Below are 22,252 nucleotides of genomic sequence, written 5' to 3' on the forward strand. Positions count from 1 at the left end.
TAAACCTGGCCGACGTGCCTTCGTACCTTACTGGACTCTGTGGTCATTGGGGGGTTTCTCGAGATCTGCTGTGTCAGCTATCTGCGCAGAGCTGGGGCAGCACACAGAGGGAACACACGATCGCAGCAGAGTGATATCAACACTGAACAGAGCAGAGCACCACACCAGTAACATCTGACCACACCAGGTATGTGGGACATCTACTGCTTCATAATAGAGATTAGAAAGCAGACCTAATAATCATGCATCGAAAGGAGTGACTGAGAAAAGTCAACACATCCCTCCCCTGCTGTTTATTATTGTTTATAGAAATCAGTGGGCAAAATCAGACTCTACTGATGTCTTGTATGTTTACTGTCTCCCATTAAGAAAAAACCTAATCAAATTGAAAATAGGGATAGATGTAAATTCACAGACACCTGCTCTTCAGATCAAGCCATTGCTGTGACCATCTAGATTGTCAAGAAAGGGCTGTGCTGGGTGTCTTGTTTTTCTTTAAAAAAGGCTTTTTATAATTTTTCCTATGTTCATTAGAAACCAAAGTGGAGTCAACATTGAAAAAAGCCCACACCCACGTAAATGGAGTTAGCAGGCTCTTCCAGACTCTACAGCAAGGTCAAGCGCTATGGCCATGAGGGTCTCTCAAAGTATTTCAGGTTTATTGACAGAGTGAAAATCCATTGGTTTACTGTTAATCCAATAGTCACATCAGATTTTCCGTGACATTTTTACTATTTAATATGGATTATTTGCCGAGCATTACTTAGAGAATCGAGAAGTGACAGTCATTACAGAAGGTCACTTTTTCAGCCTGTAGAGCAATCCACTGGGTTCCTCAAAGGCTGGTTTAACATCTCAAATGGGCTTTACATGGCCCCATTAGTAGATACGCCTATGACATTTTCTTATACAGCACTTACCATCCCGAGATCTGACAGCACTTTAAGAAGGCCTGTAAGTGTTATGATCTCCATTTTACTGGAGGGAGGAACAGGCACACGGAGGTTAAGTGACTTGCTCAGAGTCACATAGCTAGTCAGACTTGGGACTCCAACCTCCAATTCCCAGAGGGGTACTCTACCCACTGAGCATCCTCATGCAAAGTCAACGCAGGGCGACTATTGGTACAATAGCAGTGAAAGACACTCAGCACCTCGCAGGAGCAGCATCACCACGGGACTACAAAAGATCAGTGAGACCCTGGGCCACATCCCAATACCCCAGTCAAGTCAATGCCAAAACTCCCACAGACGGCAGTAGGGCCAGGTTTTGGCCCACTGAGTATTTTCATCCATTAGAGGGAAGTGAGACTTTAGTTCAACTAGTATTAAGACTTATAACATAGCTTTAAGAAGATTCTCCTTTCACTCAAATGGTAAAAGCTTGCATTTTGGGAACAGAATACTGAAAATTCTTGATTACAACTATCAAGTTCTATGTGGCCATGCCGTTCTCCTGGAAATAGCTTTGTTTACTATCTAGAATTTTTACAACACTTATTCAACACAAGTGTCAGGGCCAGCGCTTCCATTTAGGTGGCCCAGGCAATCACTTAGGGCGCCAGGATTACTGGAGGGCGGCATTTTGCCGGGGCGGGGGGCGGCAGGAGGCTCTGGTGGACCTGCTGCAGTGGTGCCTGCGGAGGGTGCTCTGGTCCCGCGGCTCCAGTGGAGCTGCCGCAGGCATTCCTGCAGATAGTCCGCTGCTCCGGTAGACCTCCCGCAGGCACGGCTGCGGCAGCTCCACTGGAGCCGTGGACCAGTAGACCCTCTCCGCAGGCACGACTGCAGCAGGTCCACCGGAGCCGCCAGACCAGCGCGTGAGGTGGCGAAATGGCTGTGCGCCTAGGGCGCTAGAAACACTAGCGCCAGTCCTGACAAGTGTTAGGAAAAATCAATTGGATTGGTATCTTAATAGCCTTTTTTTTTTTTTTTTTAATGTAAAGCCATTCTCTTAATGTGTTGTAATCCCAGAGACATCATCATCATAATGAACCAGCAAAAAAAAGTGAAATAAACCATAAAACCAACCAAGAAAGTTTCTCCAAGCAAAGAGAAATGAAAGGAGTAAACAAAGCATAAATGGTTGAAGTGTCACTTTAAATTGGGATTTAAGGGTATGTCTACATTGCAATTAAACACCTGGGACTTACAGGGCTTAAGCTAAGGGGCTGTTTAATTATGGTGTAGACATTTGGGCTTGGGCTGCAGCCCCTGGAACCCTTCCACTTCACAGGGTCCTAAAGACCAGGCGCCAGTGCAAGCCCAAACATCTGCACCGAAATTAAAGAGCCCGTAAGCTTGAGTCCCATGAACCTAAGTCAGCTGGCACAGGCCAGCTATGGATTTTTAATCGCAGTGTAGAAGACCCCTAACAGATATTAACTGGCTAACTTTTCTACTGTGACAAAATGCACCCTCCAGATTTTATTTCTGACCAACATCTCTTCGACATCACCACAGCTTCTAGATTCCAGCTTCTTTGGCAGTCCCACTTAACTGCTCATTTCAAAACAGATGTAAAACAAACCCTGTGAAATTAAAAACTGAGATGCATTGGACCCCAAGCACGTTTCTAACCAGCAAATGATAATTTCTCCTTTAAAGGAGTCAGAATGGTGTAAAGGTGACTGCAAATTATCCTCAGAGCTAAACAAATATTTAAAAACAAAAGGGAAGTTATTTAGAAGTTTCTAAAGCTAATTTAGTCGGAAAGGTACCTTATGGAAGGAATGCAGTAAGCTGCTTCACCACGTGAAGTGGCAGGCACATTCTTCTAGTCACTCAACTCCACTCAGTCACTCAATGTCAGACTCAGCTAGCAGCAAGTTTTCCTTTCCCATTGCTATCTGCTCTACCCTCCCCGCTGGTAAAAATCCAGCTGTAGATAGTTTCTTCAAGATTTGGGGGAGGGAGGTGGATTGCTCTAAATAATTCCACTCCTCCTTTGACATACACTAAAACTAGGCAATACAGGCACAGAAAAATATTAATTACAGGAATTTTGGATTTATCTACAAGCAGACTTTGATTTTTATGAATTTGTTCATTCTTGAGAGTTATTTGACAAATGTTGTCCATGACAAGTTTGATTCTTGGAGCCGCTTCTGAACTGTTCATTGAGAACCTGATTTTTGGAAGTGTTGAGCACTTTCAATCATAGCTGCTCAGTACCTCGGAAAAGGTGACGGAGACTTTTGTTTTAAGTATTGCTCTGCAAGGTTCAATAGTTAAAACTTACAAACATGAGGGTTTGAATAAGTCACTTGCGGTGTGAAGGCACACGACATTGCCTTATAAATATTATGTAACTATTTCATTTTTAGAGTGTTCTAATCAGAAAACTGATGACAAACATGGTGCCTTTCTACTCACCATAAAAGTTCTTTGTGCCTCTCTCTACATGCTCCTTTTACAGACACAAAGGTATCGTGGAGCCAATGTAGCTGTGGACTAGCAAGCTGGATTCTGCCCCAACTCCCACATCAACCATCACAACAGCTGGCTAAGTTCCAATTGCAGAAGCTTGGTAGTGATAAGAGGCAGAGATCCTGGCTGAATTTTCAGAGCTCAGGCTACAGTTGTGGGCCTGGTAATTGAAGACTCCATCTGACACGTAAACTGATGGAGTCTGATCTCCTGGCACTATAAAGATGGAACCACACAATGTCACATTCAGAGTCACTTTTATAACTGACTATAAACCGCACTTCAACTTTTAGAATGTAAGTCGGTCGAAGTAAGAGAAAGTGCATGAGATCAGGCCATTCTGATTTCGTGAGGCTACCAATACCACATTCAGTAAAACTGAAAGCACAAGACCCATCCTCAGACTGACTCCAACTAGTCCACATAGCAAGACACTGCATGCAGAAGCAAAAACCCAAGAACTGGTAGCATCCACATGTACATTATAGCTGTAATGCTGGAGTACACCAAGCAGTGCAGTTGCCCACTAGATCTTTCTACCAGCCAGAGGTTGACAAGCTATTCCATCTGCTGAAGACTAATAACTGCTGCTTTTGTAGTGGCAATTTCCATACGCGAGAAATAAATCTGCAAAATAGTAACCATCGTCTCCACCACCTGGAAAGGAAGAGCATATCCCCAGTAGACTGGTGTAAAGTAACTGCAATTTAGCTTCTATTCCAGTGCAATTTAAGAAGGGGAATGGAAAATAAGAAAAAGGAGGGATGGAGGCTATTTTAAATGGAAGTGTCCACCATGGAAGGAGCATTTTGCCAAGTTTCAGCCGAGTTTATGAATTTTTATGGTCAAGTTATAAACCCCCTAAAAAAGCTAGGTTGGACAGGATGTATTCATCTTTTCCATGAAACCCTAATTACAGCAGTGTTAGTCAACACTGCAATGACAGATCATAATAATCATCCGTCTCTTTTTCCTGGGCCCTTCTTTTTATTAAACTTTTTAGTTTTCTCCAGGCTGTTTTACATAATCTAATGAGATGGAAATTTAAGATAATGCTCTCTTCCAACTAGATGACCTTATTGCGTTACTGGTGGCAAGGCATAGCAATTACTAATATTTAGTTCTTATCAGAGGAATATTATTTACTTGGAATATTGAATATTGGATTATTGAATATGTTCAATATTTTAAGAAAGGACAGAGTCTTAATGAAAGTTTTATTTAAAATTTACTTCTTAGTATTACTAGCACCTGAGACCAGTAAGATTGAAAGAACTTGAGTAGTCTAGGGAATTTTTTGTTTGTTGTTTTTTTGGCAATTCTCTCTCCTTGGCCAACATAGCAAAAAACTTGTCAGTTTCACTGTTTCTGGTCAGCTTCCCTTTTCATCCAATAGAAACCCAAACACCAGGGTGGAGTGACCCAGCTAGGCAAGGCTAGACTAACTGTGAGGAGAGACAGAAGCAAGCCACGATAAAAAGGGATCATTTGAAATTTTTAGAACTTTATAGGAAAACTCAAAATTGTACCAGGAGCATAAACAAAACATTATAAATAGTATGTATTTAGTAATCAAACTATAGGTGATCTACTCATTAACCTTCACGAGCTTGTACATGCTCCTCTTCCTTACTCTGTGCAAAGACGAGGTGGGTGAGGGAATCTCTCACAGCTACAGTAGAATCTCAGTTATGAACACCTCGGGAATGGAGATTGCTCACCACTGTGAAACGTTCGTAACTCTGAACAAAACGATATGGTTGTTCTTTCAAAAGTTTGCAACTGAATCTTGACTTAATACAGCTTTGAAACTTTACTATGCAGAAGAAAAATGCTGCTATTAACCATCTTAATCTAAATGAAACAAGCACAGAAACTGTTTGGTTGTCAATTTTTTTAAAACTCTCTTTTTTTAGTAGTAGTTTATGTTTAACACAGTACTGTACTGTATTTGCTTTTTTGTTTGTTTCTGCTGCTGACTAATTACATACTTCCAGTTCCAAATGAAGTGTGTGATTGACCAGTCAGTTTGTAACTCTGAGCTATTGTACCAATGCATTGTTCTTAACAAGAACAAGAGAGATTAAGTAATGTACTGTGCCACTTCAGAGACAAATCAACTTTTCCTCTTCTTGGCTGTACGTCCAACTCCACTCTTGCTGTCCTGCTCTTTGCGTCTCTTCAGCTTGAAGTGCTCCTTCAATTCAATACTCCTGCGACTATACTTCTTGTCACTGAGTCTATCCACAAGCAGGTTTTCTTCAGCTCATGGACCTCACTTGACCAACAAGCATCTTTGGACTGTATTCATTCAACAGAGGTTCAAACAGTCGTTCTCTCTGTTCATGTACGTCAGGCCATTTGCTGATGGGCTTCTCACTTTGTTTTCAGGGTCTGTTTTTATCAATTCTTTTCCACTGCTTGTTTCCTTTCCGTTTTTTTCCCTGGGTAAGTGTAGATTTCCCTCTTCTCCTCTAATAGTGCCTGCTCACATACCCAAGCCTATTTTTTTCTGCTTCTCCTGACCTGAAACGTCCTCTCTTCCTAATGCCCTAGTTTTATTCTCCTGTTCTTCTTTTATTACCTCACCTCCTCCTCAGCTCAGCATTTCGATTCTTCTCCTTCTCTAACAGCTTTTTCCAACTGCCCCTTTGGATGGATTCAGAACCTCCTCCCCAGCATGAGCTGCCCACTCACTAGCTATCTCTCCGTAGAGCAGCATTCTCTGTGGCTCCATCACAGATGCAGCAGGTGTTAGTACCAGGGTGAGGGCTATCACACCAATATTGCACCGATGCCATGGGGCAAGGGTCCCCAAAACAGTGCCCGCAGGAGCCATGGTGCGTGCATGGGCATCTAAATGTGCCTGCATCCTGGCCAGCAGTGGAGCATCTGCCGAAATGCCACCGAATTTCTGCAGCATTTCGGCAGCGACACTTCTCGATGACGTCACTTTGATGTCACTTGCTGCCGACAAGTGACATCGAGAAGCACCACCCCAGAAACACCGCAGAAATTCAGCGGCAACGCCTCTCAATGACGTCACTTGCCACCAAGTGACATCGAGAGGCGTCACCACTGAAACGCCGCAGAAATTCGGCAGCATTTCAGCGGATGCTCCACCGCTGCCACAGTCCGTCGTCTGGCGGACCACTGCCTTGGGTATGTTAAAGCCTCCTCTTTTCCCAACATTCTTCCCAAAAAGCCTCAGACTAACGTGCCACGTCTCACTGGAGGGGGAAAGGCACCACGTGCACATTTCCATTCATGGGGAGTTAGGCAAGGACATTTTTACAAAACAGCTACATTTTGGTCCTATAACTGATTGACATAACAGCATCCCCTTAAACGCTCAAGGGACAGATGTATGTCATTGTCTAGATCTCTCACATTGTTCCCAATTTCTTTTCATAGCTTAATAAGATTATGTTCTCTAAGGGGGAGAAACACAGTTGTCTCTGAGCACTTATTCAAGCCGTGTGTTCTCACCCACAGATTTGAACCCAACATATGCAGCTTCTTCAACAGTATCATGCAAGTCTTCTTGCCCGATAACAGGTAGTACGGTTCTTACGTAGCCATAACTGTCATATGCACCAATTGAAGGGTTCCTTTCAGTAGCAGTTTCAGAGTGAAATTTCAAAATTCTTCACACGTTCCCGATGCCTTTTTCTCACAGTACACTAACATGTGGATTGAAAAAATAAAAAGAACTTTGACTCTCCACTGATGATTGTTGATTTATTAGAAAAAAATCTAAAATTGAAAAGCATATCCTTGATGCTTAGCAACCACCCACCCACCAGCCACAACACTGCATGCAATAAATAATTAGTCTCAGATTTATACATGCACTATCCAGAAATACCAAACTCGAAATAGAGGACAGAGCCAACCACTTTGACGCAATAAGGAGCTGGTTCTAGTTTGCAAAGCTTTTTCCTAGCATTGGATCAGTTCCTCTCCACTTCAAGAGAGCTTCTTTCACAAGATTCTACCCGAACAGAAAGTAACTTCATTTGTCCAGCACGCTTACAGACATGGCCAGTAGTGGCCAGCTTTATGTGTAACCAAAGCAAGGGGCTACCCGAGGCCCATTAAGGTCACTGCAACTCACTAGATGGCTAGATCTTGGCTGGCTCAGAGGGAAACCCACCAATTCAACTACCCATTTTGGGCAGCAGCCAGCTCTAAAATTAGACCCACAAAACACACTGACTGCTGTCCATCTGCTCTGCTGGCCTCTCCATTAACAGCAAACGGGGCACTGAAACATACTTGAAACCTGCCCCACTTCCAGACAGGCAAGTTCTCGAAAACATCCATGCCATGCTTGCTCATAATATGCTTTTCAAAATACATAGGACCATTCATCGAGACCATCAGAGGCTTAACAGAGCATCATTCACAAAGCAAAGAGGAAGGGAAAGATTTCAAAAGGTGAGATTTTAAAAAGAAATGAAGTGACTTGCTGGATCCAAAGAAGAGTTGTGGAACCATTAGCAAAAGCCCTCATACAATATGATGGGGGCTAATTTAGCTACAACGAATCAGGAAAAAGATCTTGGAGTCATCATGGATAGTTCTCTGAAGATGTCCACACAGTGTGCAGTGGCAGTCAAAAAAAGCAAACAGGATGTTAGGAATCATTAAAAAGGGGACAGAGAATAAGATGGAGACTATCTCATTGCCCTTACATAAATCCATGGAACACCCACATCTTGAATACTGCATACAGATGGGGTCTCATCTCAAAAAAGATATACAGTAACTCCTCCTCCTCAGTTAACATTATTTCGTTGTTACGTTGCTGATCAATTAGTGAACATGCTTGTTTAAAGTTGCATATGTTTCCTTCTAACGTCATTTGGCAGCCGCCTGCTTTGTCTACTGCTTGCAGGAAGAGCAGCCTGTTGCAGCTAGCTGATGGGGGCTTGGAACTAGGGTGGACAGGCAGCCCCCTATCAGCTCCCTGCTCCCCTAAGTTCCCTGTGCAGCAGCTGCCTGCAGTTCAGCTGTGTCCCTCCCCGCACTGTCATATGCTGCTCCTGCCCTCTGCCTTGGAGCTGTTCCCTGAGACTCCTGCTGGCTGTGCTGGGGGGAGGGAAGGAAGAGGGAGGCTAATGTCAGGGTGTCCCCTTCCCCACTGCTCCCCTCATCTTCCATAGACCAGGGCTCAGGACTGAGGGAGCTTGTAGCAGCTTCCGTCTCAACAAGCTGGCCTAATTAACAAGGCAGCCTACTTAAGGGAAATGTGAATATCTCCCTCCATTCCTGCTGCATTGTAGACTGAGAAAGTTAACCCTTGAGGGCTCAGCCAGTTGCTAGTTCATCATTTAGCAGTAAGGGAAATATCCTACCCTCTCACTCCTCCACCTCAACCAAGCTTCACAATCATCATCATCACCACCACCACTGTGTACCAGCATTAAATTGTTTAAAACTGTGTGTGTGTGTGTGTGTGTGTGTGTGTTACTATATTATAGTCTTTTGTCTGGTGAAAAAAAAACTCCCTGGAACCTAACCCCCTTATTTACATTAATTCTTTTGGGGAAATTGGATTCGCTTAACATCATTTTGCTTAAAGTTGCATTTTTCAGGAACATAGAACGTTAACTACAACATTAAGTGAGGAGTTACTGTACTGGCATTAAAAAAGGTTCAGAGACGGGCAACTAAAATGATTAGGGTTTTGGAACAGGTCTGTCATAAACAGATAGTAGGAGTTAACAGAACAGAAGTACTTTATCTCTCTTTTGACTGTAAAGGGTTAACAAGTTCAGCAAGCCTGGCTGTCACCTGACCAGAGGACCAATCAGGAGACAGGATACTTTCAAATCTTGAGGGAGGGAAGTTTCTGTGTGTGCTGTTAGTTTTTGGTTGTTCTCTCTGAGTTCTGAGAGTGACCAGATGTGCAACAGGTTTCTCTCCAATCTCTCCAATACAGGCTCTTATAAGTTTAAAATAGTAAGTACTAGGTAGATAAGGTGAGTTAGGCTTATGTTTGTTTTCTTTATTTGCAAATGTGTATTTGGCTGGGAGGAGTTCAAATGTGTATTTTGCTGAAAGGATTTTAATTGTACTTGTATACTTGGCTGGAGGGTATTCCCAGTGTCTATAGCTGAAAAACCCGTACCTAATCCATCTAAATTTACAAAGATAATTTTTACTGTTTTTCTCTCTTTTAATTAAAAGCTTTTCTTGTTTAAGAACCTGATCGTTTTTTATTCTGGTAAGACCCCAACGGGGACGGGGTCTGGATCACCAGGGATTGGTGGGGAGAAAGGAGAGAAGGGGGAGAGAAAGGTAATTCTCTCTCTGTAGGATTATTTTCTCTCTTCAGGGAGAGTCTAGCAGGAGCGAGAAGGAGGGGGGAAGGTGAATTTTCCTCTCTGTTTTGTGATTCAAGGAGTTTGAATCACAGGAATCTTCCAGGGTAACCCAGGGAGGGGAAGCCTGGGAGAGCAACGGTGGGGGAAAGGGTTTACTTTCCTTGTGTTAAGGTCCAGAGATTGGGTCTTGGTGTTCCCGGCAAGTTTGGGGGGACTAGAGTGTACCAGGCACTGGAATTCCTGGTCAGTGCGCGCTACAGGTTCTAAGGTGGTAATTGAGCTTAAGAGGAATTCATGCTGGTACCCCATCTTTTGGACGCTAAGGTTAGGGTGGGAAATTATACCATGAGGGTCCCATATGAGGAAAGATTAAAGAGGCTAGGACTCTTCAGCTTGGAAAGAGGAGACTAAAGGGGGATATGATAGAAGTATTATAAAATCATGAGTGATGTGGAGAAAGTGGATAAGGATACGTTATTTACTTATTCCCATAATACAAAACTAAGGGTCACCAAATGAAATTAATGGGCAGCAGGTTTAAAACAAATACAAGGAAGTTCTTCTTCACATGGTGCACAGTCAACCTTGTGAACTCCTTGCCTGAGACGTTGTGAAGGCTAGGACTCAACGGGGTTTAAAAGAGAACTGGATAAATTCATGGTGGTTAAGTCCCTTCAATGGCTATTAACCAGGATGGGTAAGGATGGTGTCTCTAGCCTCTGTTTGTGCAGAGTGGAGATGGATGGTTAGGAGACAGTCACTTAATCATTACATGTTAGGCTCACTTCCTCTGGGGCACCTGCCATTGGTCACTGTCAGTAGACAGGATACTGGGCTGGATGGACCTTTGGTCTGACCCAGTACAGCCATTCTTAAGAGCTACACAGAACCCTCCTCCCCACCAAGCTGTGGTAGGACCTGCCCCAGCACTTACACTATGGGAGATAGCGTAAGCCAACCAGTTCTGGGATAAGGACAAGTTACTTTTTCTAGTTCCTGGTCTCTTACTCCCAGAACCACCAACAGCGGAGACTTCCTCAAAGCAGACACTGAACAAAAAAAATAAAAATACAACCAACCTCCTAGCCATGCAGGTTCAATTATTAATGCTTGTGCCCCATGCATTTGTAGATTCCATTCTGATTACAGGGCAGGAATCAAAACTTCAAGAACAAACCAGCTGAGAGAAAAAACAGTACAGCTCCATGAGGATCTTTAGAAGGGATCTCCCTTAGTGCAGGTCACTGAGGCAAGCGCTTGTTCATCTTACAACAACATCCCCCCAACTCACCATCATCCCATTTTTGTGCTGTATCTGGTCACCTAAATTGTGAGCTCTTATGGGCAGGGCCTGTCTTTGGTTATGTTTGTACCACGCCTAGTGCAACAAGACAAGACATTTATTGAGGTTCCTCATTGTTATTGTATTACAAATAAGAGGATTGTAAGACCTGTATTAAACAGAGGTAGGAAAGGCAAGCCCACATTGTTTAGTCCCAATAAAAAGAAATTAGAGGCCTTGATGCACCATGTCCCAGAAAGTGACCGTTTAAGAAAAGGAGGGCAGAGAGTTTGGGACCTCTAGGGTTGCCTAGAAAGGCCTCCCAGGTTCAGCTGCATGTAGAATCAGCAAGACTTGGTCCAACAGTTAGAAGGGTGGGAGAGCAGGTTGCAGCCAATGAGAGCCCAGCAGGCCATATAAGAAAGGCTGGCTGCTTCTCTCAAATGGCAGTTCCTGGCTGGGCCAGGAGAGAAAGGATGGAGTTCCTCTCTACCATAACCCAAGAAGCCAGGCCGGGTCGGGGCCCATTGCTGGCCATTTGTGCTTAGGTCACTGAGAGAGACTGTGATTTACTCTGTGAATGGAAGGCCCAGAGGGGCCAACCTGAACGAGACATGGGCCAGGATGCTGAAATCTAGGTGACCTCATGAGACACCCCCTGCCTCAGACAACCCAGTGACAGAGGCGAATGAAGGTAGCACTATACAAGTCAGCAGGGTGCTTTAAAGTTTAAAAGCAAATTGGAAAATGAACTGGCTGCAAGGCGCTGTCAACTTCTGCCTCCTACTGCGAGATTCAGAATCCCTAATGTCAAGAGCTTCTGACTGATTCCAGCTCCTAACATTAGTTTCGATTGACGAGGGGGAAAAATATGACCAGAAAGTTTCAGTAAGATATCTACACAATATAAAAGCTAAGCTAATGCAGCAACAAAGATCAAGGTGAAGGTCTGAAATGAGCATTAGGCCCCCAAGGTGGGAGAGGCGAAGTTGTTTACAGAAACAGGAAACCACAGATGCAAGACTTATTCTGAACCTACAGAACCACTTACTGAGAACGGCTGGCTTTAATATAATGTCCTTTTAGCCAGCTTTTCTGAAGCAGAAAGGCTTGAAAGGGATGAACATTAAAGAGGTAAAGGCATCTTCCATTCATAAGCACCCAAGAGCTATGGGGCTTACCCCAGTTACCAGAAAAGACTGCCAGCCTGGGCATATAATCTACTCATCCACACCTCAGGCCACTAAGTAAGTCATCCCCAGCTTTAGGGTTTATCCGAACCATCCAATGTACTTGGGTCTGCAAAGTCCAGCTGGTGGTTTCACAAGGACTGGTTCCAGCAAGTTTTCCAGGTTTCCCATAGCACTACTGTACTCAGTGCTGAACAAGACACAAAAGAGATTTCCCAGAGGAGCTCAATTCCCATTTAGGCACCAAAATAAGTGGTCAGATTTTCTGAAGAGCTCAGCATGCTGGATGCAGAGCATTATGGTCAGACTTTGAGATGGTGTTACTGGGACGGGAGCTGCTGAGCTCTTTTGGTCAGCTGGCCCTTATTTACATGTAGGTGCCTTCATGGGAGCTGAGCAATTCTAGAAATCTGGCCTTCGTTGTGGGTACTGAGCACTTGGGAGGCAAGGAACCAATTGGCCCCGAGTTCTTAAGGAGCTAGCCCATAGTGCAGACAGTCCCTACCCTGAAGAGGTGACAATGTGAGCAGGACAGAAAAAGGGGTATTTTTTTTGGAGAGAGATGCTCTAGTTCAAAAGGAATTACTTTGGGGAAGTTCGATGGCCTCTGTTATACAAGAGGTCAGTCTGGATGATCAGAATGGTCCCATCTGGCCTTGGAATCTATCAGTGTAAGGTAGGAGAGAGTGGACTGAAATCTAGGAGGAGGATTATCAGGCACATTTGGGTGTATGCTTTTTTTCATATAGTTCACTATCAACTTGCTCCTTGCCAGCAGCACCAAGGGAGAGAGCCTTTAGGGGTGATTATTGGAGTGAAGAAGGAACAGCAGTTTGGTGAACCAGAAATGGGCGGGTATTACTCGCACAGTGGGGTGAATGGCAGGGGTAGAGTTAGAACAATTGCAAAGTTCTCCAAGACCTTCAAATGACAGACAAGCTAAAGGGCAGAGTATTAGTCCCTTCACTACCTCCTGCCATACAGCAGCTAAATAGCTTCCCCTTCTGGTAAGCTTGCTGAGAGCATGGAATTCAAGTGCCACAGTCAGTCCCGGGAAAGTCGGTGCAACTCCACTGAAATAAATGTCCTGTGCCCGTTTATACCAGGGCTGAAACCGGGTCTCACAGTGTACAAAATCCTTTAGGAGAAGACTCTTCCACGCAGCCATGAGCTATACAATCTATTACACAAAGGGAGCCGGGGCCAATGGGAGCTGCAGGGCTGCACCTGTGGACAGGGGAGCATGCCGAACCGCCTGGCCATGCCTCCGCATACGAGACGGAGAGAGGACATGCCGCTGCTTTGGAAGCTGCTTGAGGTAAGCGCCGCCCGGAGCCTGCACTCCTAACCTCCTCCTGCACTCCAACCCTCTGCCTCAGCTCTGATCCCCCTCCCGCCCTCCAAACCCCTTAATCCCAGAACTGAGTACCCTCCCGTACCCTGAACTCCTCATTTCTGGCCCCATCCCAGAGCCTACACCCCAACCCCTACTTTTGTGAGCATTCATGAGCCTGCCACACAATTTCCATATCTACATGTGGTCCTCAGGCCAAAAAGTTTGCCCACCTCTGCTACAGACACACGCACCCCTCTTGTTAGTGCAAGATTCTGGATGGGAATTAGAAATATTTATTAAAAAGAAAGAAAAAAAGAGTACTGTTTTCTGATTTATTAGCAACTCTACTGGTTTTTGTAACCCCACACATCCTATATTCTTACGCAAATGTAATGCGTGCACACACACACCTCCTGGGTGTGATGCTCTGTCCATCTAGTGGCAGAGAGATCACTAAGAGGTTAATGTGTCTGCTACAGCCTTAGCTAAGGGCCATGTGACTTTTAGCTCACGCTGTAGAGGCTCACACATTTAGCTCCAGAATTCCCAGGTTCAATTCTGCCCACCGACAATCGGGCAGATTGACATAACACGGAAAAGCAGTTACTTTTCAGCATGAAACGTTGCTCTTTAAACAGAGCAGAGTGACATTATGGGGAAGCCACTGTAGCAGTTAGCTAGTTAGAAGCAGGATTATGGGATACTTGGGGAAAAAACCTTGATCCTGTTTCTTTTGCTTACCTTTAAGGTGACTTGTCCATACTGTCAAAGTTTCAGCCAGGAAGCAGAGTGACTTAAGGGAGACAGATCCACTATGCTGTGAGTGCTGAAAAGGAAAAAATAATATATATGTAGTCTTGATCTTTGCAGTTTTTGTCTCTGCATTTTCTATCCAGAGAGGAGTGGTTACAAGCCACCAACCATTATCTTAGGCAGATAGGCATTTCTGGTCAGGCCACAGAGTAGCCCAAGAACTAGATGTTTTCACACTTAGCAGCTCACCATCCCGCAGAATTCAAATCTTAATGCATCCCATGTATGAATTTATGCCATAAATTGTGCCTTCCAACTCACTCCACAGCTGTGCACCTAGCATGGTTTGGTTCACCCTGAAACCAAAGCCAGCTGTTCTATTACTATCACAGAAGCTAAATAAGAAATCTTGGGGCATTCATCCTCCATTGTGTAGTTCCTCTAAGCTAAACTGGGATGTCTCATGGTTTTATTGTCTATTTCTCTCTGAAAGGACTCATTTCATTTGGGCACAAGTGTCATTAAAAGAGCAACAATATGATGGGTTGTTTTTAGAAACAAGTTCTGCTCAGCCGCTGACACGGATATCAGTCACATCAGTTCACAAGATACTTTGTACAGCAGATTCTGGGCTTTTAAAATCTAAATATAACCTGGATGTTTACTCCTGTGCGGAGAAGTCTCATGAGGCTGTTAGCAAGTTGCTGTAACTATGCCTTAGTGTGGGAGCCATACTTCAAAGAGCAAATATAGCATCACATCACCAGTTATCTGCCCGATTCCGAGCTCAGCTTTACCAGGACAAAAGATAGGGATGCCTGTGCAGTTGCTTTCGTAGAATAACAGGGTTAGAAGGAACCTCAGATCGTCTAGTCCAACCCCCTGCTCAAAGCAGGACCAAGCCCCAACTAAACCATCCCAGCCAGCGCTTTGTCAAGCCTGAGTTTAAAAAAACAAAACAATTTGCATTTGCAAAAATGAGATCAGAATGTGGCTATGTGTATACAAGTTTAATGCTGCGTTACAATCCCACGGTTAGTTACAAGAAGGCTGGAGGAGGGGTGGGGTAGAGAGAATGTTATAGTTCAACAATAAATAACTTCGTTGTGCTGTACCTGTATGTCCTGTAGCTTATATTTACACCCGCATGCCTATCTTATGACATTATGGAACAATTGCAGCTGCTCTATAGTTCAGGTTGGAGACAGCTTTCCCATTACAGGCCGATTTAGCCAGAGACTTAAGTGCATGCCTAACCCCACTGGCTTCAATGGGACATTGCATGTACCTAATTACTTTGCTGGATCATGGCTTACTAAATGAGACGCAGAACCTACCTACTGCCTTTACAAAACACAGAGAAGATATTCCAGGGCTTCTCTCTCTTTGTTATACCTAGTCTGTCTGTGCCACATAAAACCAATCTTTGATCTCAAACACTTACAGCAGAAAGGTGTTTCCCAGTTGTGTTCTGAAAATACACATTGTCCGAAACTGCACCCCCCCCCCCGCCCCCAAGCACAAGCTTGGAGTGCTTTGAGAGGGTATTTTTCATAAGAGAAGGTGCTTGACTACTTAATTTTAGAGAAATGAAAACAATAAGGTTTCTATAGGAACAAAACTAAAACTTCTCTATCCTTGCTACCAGTTTTTATGAATCTCCATATAGAATTCTACAGCTAGGATAGGATTTTTATTTAGTTCTGGAGATGCTTCTCCATAAATTGTCCCCTAATTCAGCATCTAATTTCAGAAGACTAAACTGTGATACTGTGTTTAGTCGGGTTAATGACGGGCTCATTAGCGACACTGAATCAGACAGGAAATTGTGTCTTATTTTGACTCTCACACAGGAAGCAGAAACAAAATGCTGTTAGACGTTAAACAAAACCCAAACCCCACACCCAATAATGCCATTACCACAAAGAGTTAGGAGCCTGTGGTGTGATCAGGGGATTTCCGGAGAACTCTACCACAAAATTTTCTTGTGTGCCAACTGGAACCCAAAAGGCACAAAATTATGTAAATTGCTTGGACAGGCCATACATTTTAACTAACAGCACTGGAAATTAAGCCTGAATTAAAGTGACACTGTCGTATCAAATCTGGCCTAGCACTTTGTCGCAAAATTTGATACCAGTAGAAGCATTTCCAGGATATCTTCTTAAAACCGTTACGAAAGGGTTTTAATTTTCTTAAATCACTCCCCAGCAAGGTTTCCAGTACCACCTTCACAGAAAAGTTTTCTAGAGACAAGTGAAACAAACTACTTCTTTTACTTCTCAGCAAGCACAATGAAAACAGCCTAAATAGCATAGATAGTGAAAGGGCAAAAAGATCATATGTTCAGTCAATAAGAGGATATTTGTAACATAGTAGGTATTTGTGGACTGCATTACAAAAATCTAAGACAGAAGCTGGTCCAATAAAAGATATTACCTCACCCACCTTGTCTCTCTAATATCCTGGGTCTAACACGGCTACAACACTGCATAGGATTAAAAATCTGGGTTGTTATAAAGCCCTGGGCACATCACCTCCAGATTCCAGACCAAGAATCTGAAACAACCAAATGAAGAGACTGCTTCCAGAGACTCCATTTCAGGTTTGCACAGTGTTTAGTGCATGCTGGGAGAAAGCTTTGGGAGTTTAGAAAGTGCTGTGTGAATATATAACTGAACCCTGTTGATTGCACCTGCCCTAGTTATGTACCATATTGTTGACATAGGGTTGGGCATCTGACCTGTCCAAAAATAATCATGCAATTGACCGGTCAGACTTTGGTCAAAAATAGTAAAATATGTCAAAAATTTATTAGAACAGTAACAAAAAAAAAAAAAAAAAAAAAAAAAAGGAGAAAGACTTTCTGGTCTTCAATTGGCTTATCCCTAAATAGATACTTATGCCTAATTACAAAAACCAAGTTACTTAGAGTTATTTTAAACTCAGAAAAATGTGAAACACAAAGAAATGAATGTCAAAAAAAATGGAAAGAATTATCTTTTTAGCAGTATTAGGTTAGTATTTCCATATCAACGTTATTCATGACTGAACAGTTACAAAAACGAAAAGAAAAATGAAATTAAACAGAAATAAAACGAACTATAAAAGAAAAGTCATTTTCAAATTCATTTATGCTGGGTAGGCAGTTGGCCACATCTTCGGGCATCTTGATGGCACCATGTTCCAATCACAAAGCTAGCTCCCACCCACATCAGGGGATATCTTGTCGGAATATTTGACCGTGGTCATGTAGGCAGTCAATTGACTGGCTTGCCAAGTGTATTGTTGAGTCTTAACTCCTGAATTGGAGGAGCTCCAACCACCTAGAAATACACCTACACAAAGAACTCATTTAGATTTGTCCTGAACACGTATACAAAATGCACACACAAACTGGTACAGGGAGTGAAGGAGGCCAGATTTATCCGACTATTTCACCCAGCTCAGAGATCACCAGTTTTGACTGCCTGCTCCAAAAATGGCACAGCAACCTCTCATGACCAGCAGGGGAACTGCAACCCACTCTGGTGAAACCTGCAGTGGCTCACGTGATGGTGACACTATACAATATGCCTGACAAATTGTAATTTTGAGGATAAACTTCTTGGACATCAACTGCTTCCAGCGCACTCATTTTGAGCAGTGGTAATTAGAATGGAGCTATTGAACATAAGAATGGCCATACTGGGTCAGATCAAATGTCCATCTAGCCCAGTATCGGGTCTTCCGACAGTGGCCAATGCCAGGTGCCCCAGAGGGAATGAACAGAACAGGTAATCATCAAGTGATCCATCCCCTGTCACTCATTCCTAGCGACTGGTCGAGATCACAGGTCACTCAGAACAGATGTTAAGATTTAAAATTAAAATGATTTTGCAAGAACAGATGGTTACAGACTTCGCAATTTTCATACAGATCTAAACTTTGCTAGGTGTTAAAGCAACTAAGTTTGGCATCTAACAAAAAGCATCAGTCTTCACTGCAGACTATTTAAATGCCACATTTCAGCTATCAAACTTCAGCTGGTTTTGAGCAAAGTGCAATTAGAAATTTTTTACAACAGGAAAGGCAGCGTTTTCCTCTTCACAAAACTCGAAAGGCTGATGGGACGGTTTAAGCTAGAGCTAGTCCAAAGAATTGATGGAATACTTATCTGAATATGCTGATTCACTAAAATCTAAACGTTTCGCAGGAGTGCATTGATTTTGACTAAATTTGACAGAAAAAAATTGAAACAGTTCAGAACTAGCATGAGGCAATTCATTTTTACTTTTCAACTTTATCAAAAAACATATTTTGACATCAAAACAAAGTGTTTTTGTTAAGGTGGTTTCAATGTTTCTGTTCCACAGAATATCTTGCAATTTCCACTTTTCATACTAATTCAGGACGAAATTTCAAAATGTGAGTGTTTCCCACAGGACAAAAATTCCATTTTCTAAGCAGCTGTAGTTTAAACTCAGATGTTTCATCCATTTACCTGCCACAACAGGAACTTAGACCCTGCAGGTTCCTTTTGCATCTTGCCTGTTGTAGCTAAAATCATAGACATCAAATACAGCGTAAGGGACAGAGCTTCATCAGCTGTGTTAAACATTAGACAGACAGAGACAACCTTTGCTTTATCTACCACTAGAGAAGTTTACTGTACCTCAACAACTGGCTTAAATAGATTAGGTATTCAGCAGGTTTAAGAACCACAGCAATCTCAACTTTTACACTGTGAACCACTTTACTGCCATCCTAGACACACACACGCTGGAACAGTTCAAATAGGCCTGGACTACTTATCTCTTTATGCATCTGTAGCCTATTGAAATATCTCAAAATCCACCACTTTCAAAATCCTTGTCAGAAACTGTGAATTAAGTAGCCAGAGACCATTACAACCAAAGCAATTTAGAACAGTACTAGCACAGACATGAACCACACTTATAACCATTCCGACACCATTTCAACATAACTAGTGTGGACACACTTGAAACAGTTTAAGCACACAGTTTATTCTTTAATGTAGACACAGGTCTTGAGATTAGGGCTTGACAAATAAAAAGCAATTTAGCTCACCTCTCAGGAAAAAGCTACACAGGTTGACACCCAAATTTAACCTCACTAGCCTACACAAAGCTGCATTATGCCACCATTAGCAATAAGTGTTTTTGCCCTAACCCTTCCCCTCCTGGGACTGGATAAAGAAACAGCACCCATGCAGTATAACATTGCCAGCCCACCCCAAACTGAGATACTTTCAAAAGCAGGAGCCGTTGCTCCAACGTTACACATTAACAATTCTGATCAAGACGACACACAGGTGGAGGTTTTCAAAGCAACGCAGGGCAGTTAACCATTAAAATTAATGGAAGACATAGGGTTACATTCCCCTGTGCTCCTTTGAAAATCACAACACTGGGACATCAAAGGATGGATGTCGGGGCAGCCACGAGAGACATTTGCTGTACCAACGATCTCAGATTTCAACTGGGTTATACAGGAAGGCCGACATTCCCAAACACAGAGTTCAGAGACACATCTTTGGAGGTGTCAAGCAGCCAATTGGGAACTGCAGGTGCTCAGAACCTCTGCAGATCAGACCCTTGCAGTAAGTGGGGTCATGCTGGCCCCAAAGCAGAAGGGGACAAGAAGATGTCTTGATTCTGTTGCCCCACTTTGAATTTTCTGTATCTTACTCCCTCAATTCCTCAGCTCCCATCCTCTCACCTGGAGCTCTCGATCCTCCCCTTCTCAAGTCACCCCCACTCCCTGGCTCCCCTTCTGACCCAGCCTCACCGCTTCCAACCAGTACCTGCTCCCCTTCAGCTTTGAGAAGTGACAGAAGATTCCCCTCCCTCATCCTCCACCTGCTGGAAGCCAGAATCTCCCCCATCACCTTCTGGCTGCTGGAGAGAAACGGCCTCTCTTTTACCACTCCCCTAGCTAGCCTGCAGAGCCAGCTTGGTCTATGTGGCTGAGCAGCTTGGCAGTTGTTAGGTGGCTTGGCAGGTGGCAAGGGAGTTGAGAGAGAGAGAGCGCAAGCACTGGACATTGCTGTCCTCCTACAAGACATCTTATCCCCTATGGCACTGCCACAGCCACAGTTGAGGGGGAATATTCTTCCCCCGCTTCCCTATATATTTATGCCCCTATTTAAAAAAAAGTGCCTGACCTTAAATCCCTTCATGAAATAAACCAGTTTTCGTGGGCAACCAAGTTTGCTGAGGACCATCCATAATCCTTCTCTATTGACCGTATCAAATACTTTTGTCAGATCGATGAAAACATTGAACAGATTCATGTTTTGTTCAATACATTTTTCTTGTATTTGCCAGATACTGAAAATCATGTCTATAGTGCTACGACCACGTCTGAATCCGCACTGAGTCTCAGGTGAATTGTCAGAGACAGATGAAATCAGTTGGTTAAGGAGGACACAAGCAAAGATTTTTCCAGTGACAGATAGGAGAGTTATCCCACAGTAGTTATTGCAGACCATTTTGCTACCTTTATTTTATTTTTATTTTCTTTTAAAGAAAGGAATAATTGTGGCATCTTTGAAGTCTGGCAGCATTTCTTCGTTGTACCAGATGTCAGTAAGCATCCTCTGGAGTGTTACCACCACCTTTAGACCCACAGATTTATATATTTCTGCCAGTATTCCATCTCTGCCTGAGGACTTTCCTGAGCTAATCAAACTGATTGCCTTTTCTATTTCTTCAAGTGAGGGTGATAAGTAAAAGTGGTGCTGAATAGGCCTTGGAGGTATCTGATTAATAGCACTTGTTTCAAGGGAGGATGGTCTAATTCAGAAGTTGACTGAAATGTTCAGCCCATCTCTGTTCCATGCCATGTTGGTCTTTGATGACTATCCTTCCATCAGCCATCATGGGGGAACCTGTGCCAACCATTGAAAGTCCATAGACTAGCTTCACGGAATCAAATAACTGTTTCATTTGTTTCCACATACACTTGTGTCTTCTGCTACCTTCTCCCACCATTTATCTTGTATCAAGCTTACTTGTTTGTGTGCCATGCTTTCTTTATTTTTTTTAAATCTGTCTCTCTTTGAGGTAGACTGAATATCACCTTGCCTGATTTGGAAAGCTTTTTTCTTTCAAGAGTACTGTGATTTCCTCATAGTTTTCATCAAAACTAGTCACAGTGAGCCCTTTTCTTCAATCCAAAGATGTCAGCTACAGTTTTTTTGTACTCTCTCTCTCTCTGAATTCCTCCCATGAGACAGGGTTATCATGGAGGCTAGTTTCTAGTGCATTTTGTAGCTGGTCTCAATAGGATGCATGGTTTAATTTAACAATATCAGGGGGCATCTTGATTGCTTTTTGGGCATTTCAGGCATGTGGGTACAATATGTAGATTCAGTATTGACCTAATCATTCTGTGATCCGGCCAACATTCTGCTCCACGCATGGCTCTGGTGACCCTGACATCCCTTATGTCAGTCACGTTGTCGGACAATGATATAATCTATTAGATGCCACTGTTTGGATCAGGGGTGCATCCATGTAGTTTGATATTTATCTGCCTGTCTGAAGATGGCATGTGTGATTATCAGGCTATGTTCTCCACACTTGCTTAGGAGTAGGAGACCATTTTCATTCATTTTTCCATTGCCATTTTTTCCAGTGCCACCTTGCCAGTTGCTGTTATCTTTACCTACTCTTGCACTGAACTCTCTAGGATGATAAGTTTGTCCCTTTGTGGTGCTGACTTGATGAGAGAGTCGAGATCAGAGTAGAACGGTTCCGTAGTATCATCGGGGCTTGTTAAGATGGGCATATATGCACCGATGACGATAGCAAATCACAACTTATTTAGTGGTAACCAGAGTTTCAGGAGTCTTTCGTTAATGCCTATTGGACACTCCAAAAGTTTGGTCTTTATGGCAATTCCCACTCCATGCATTCTATTTTCGT

At 43.3% G+C, this 22,252-nt stretch overlaps 1 protein-coding gene across 1 annotated transcript in view; it reads right to left on the bottom strand.

The window, feature by feature from the left end:
- Positions 1–22,252, bottom strand: part of GDPD5 (glycerophosphodiester phosphodiesterase domain containing 5) — a 358,488-nt gene that overhangs the window by 264,880 nt on the left and 71,356 nt on the right. Inside the window, exon 2 of the mRNA XM_032796412.2 lies at positions 14,310–14,394. The gene's annotated coding sequence lies outside the window, so the exon portion shown is untranslated. The remainder of the gene's footprint in view (positions 1–14,309; positions 14,395–22,252) is intronic.

This window comes from Chelonoidis abingdonii, chromosome 1, assembly GCF_003597395.2.
Source record: "Chelonoidis abingdonii isolate Lonesome George chromosome 1, CheloAbing_2.0, whole genome shotgun sequence".
NCBI lineage: Eukaryota > Metazoa > Chordata > Testudines > Testudinidae > Chelonoidis > Chelonoidis abingdonii.